General features: G+C 33.4%; 1 pseudogene; it reads left to right on the forward strand.

Annotated features, from left to right (window-relative positions):
* The window catches only part of LOC102602744 (phospholipase A1-IIgamma-like), a 9,548-nt pseudogene extending 8,384 nt beyond the window's left edge, over positions 1-1,164 (forward strand).
* Positions 1,165-2,092: the final 928 nt, after the last annotated feature.

A 2,092-nucleotide genomic window follows, 5' to 3' on the forward strand; every position in this document is an offset into this window, starting at 1 on the left:
GATTTAAATAAAATTAAATCAAAATAGAAAATAATACCGACATCAATAGGTCGGTTTTTATTGTAATTCATTAAAAATTCCGACCTCCTGAGGTCGGAATTTTTTCTCAATTAGATATTTTATAATACCGACTTCCGAATGTCGGTAGTATGTAATTAATACCGACCTCATGAGGTCGGTATTTTTATTGTAATTCATTTTTTCCGGGAAAAATTCCGACCTCCGGAGGTCGGAATTTGGTTTTCCCGCTTTATTTTGCATAAAAACCGACTACTTGTAAATACCGACCTCCATTTGAGGTCGGAAATTTTTAGGTCGGTATTCACTGTTTTTTTAGTAGTGTTACTTCCATTGGTGCATCATGGCTTCTACAACATTTATACATCAGAAAGTGCACGATCAAAGTTTAATCAAGCGAGTGCTAGAGACCAGGTACATATTAAATTCTGATAGTTGAAGCGTATGATCATCTCACTATAAATTAGTAAAATATTCATGTTTTCAGGTCCTTGAAGAAGTGAAAAGATTGGTTGAGGAATACAAGGACGACGAGGTCAGTATAACAGTGGTTGGACATAGCCTAGGTGCATCACTTGCAACTCTAAATGCAGTCGACATAGCTTACAACGGAATCAACAAAAACAAGCAGTGGGAAGGAATTTCCAGTGACAGCTTTTGTATTCGCAAGTCCTAAAGTTGGAGATCTCAATTTTGTTAACACATTTAACAAATTGAAACACCTTCACATCATGAGAATTCATAACTTATTAGATATTGTACCAAAATACCCACCCATTGGGTATTTCGACGTTGGACAGGAAATAATAATTGACACCACAAAATCCCCCTATTTGAAATTAAATCCTGGGGACCCACACACTAGGCATAGTTTGGAAGGTTACTTGCACGGAATTGATGGTACTCAAGGAATTGGACCTTTAGATGGTTTTAAACTAGAGGTGAATCGCGATCTCGCACTTGTGAACAAGATATGGGACATCTTAAAAGATGAATATTTGGTACCTGGAGCTTGGTGGGTCGAGAAGCATAATGGGATGGTTAAACAAGAAGATGGAAAATGGATTCTCATGGATTGCGAGGAGTATGAGTTTTGAGAGATTTATGGTTTAATTTTACGTGTCGTTTTAATTTATTTCTTTCCATGTAATGTTTTAGTAAATGATTTTCCGTGAGCTTGAGAAAGAGAACCATATATATATATATCAAATCAACTGTAATGGTGTGTTTTGGAAGATGAATAAAATTGTTTTGTTAAAAAAAATATATAAGGAAAATGAGTGTTGCAGTAACGTCTGTACGCTTAAAGCTGAAAGGAGCCACGGCGGGGCGATATATATATATATAGAGAGAGAGAGAGGCGTATCCAAGGAGGGGTCACCGGGTTCACGGGAACCCATGCTCCCCTCTCAAGATCATATATAGTAGTGTTATATTTTTGAAAAATATTGAAATATAGATGTGTGAACTCATACTCAGAGTATCATATAATGTGATGATGACTGGGTGCACCTCTCTATGTGAGGTTAGAAATTTGAATTTCATATTCATCTTGTTTTATTTTTCTTTGTAAAATTAGATAGCACCTCTCTAAATGGTTATTGGTAACAGTTTTGACATTTTTAAATTAGTTTTGGACCTATAATATTAATTTTAACGATTTTCAGTAATAAGAACCTAAATGTCCAACTAATCGAATTTATATCTTAGATCAATCTTTTTGTAATAATGCACCCATCATTCCAAAATCCTGGATTCGCATATATATATATATATATATCTGTGTGTGTGTTAGTTTAAGTTGTGGTTTTGGATAATCTATAATTATAAACTTGGTTGATGAAAGAACGTTGTTACATTTAAAAACACTTCTAAATTTTTTGTCAAAGATCGATAGCCTGTTTGAATTAATTTATTTTAAATATTTTTAAGTCAAAATAAATTTTAAATACGTTTAAAGTATTTGAATAAACTTGCAAAGTATTTATAAGCACTTGATTTTAAACTAAAGTAACAACTTAGAATTTCTAACTTATTACTAACTAGTGAAATTATTCGCGCTTCGTGTGGCTAT

The sequence above is a fragment of the Solanum tuberosum genome, unplaced genomic scaffold, assembly GCF_000226075.1.
Source record: "Solanum tuberosum cultivar DM 1-3 516 R44 unplaced genomic scaffold, SolTub_3.0 scf00160, whole genome shotgun sequence".
Taxonomy (NCBI): Eukaryota; Viridiplantae; Streptophyta; class Magnoliopsida; order Solanales; family Solanaceae; genus Solanum; species Solanum tuberosum.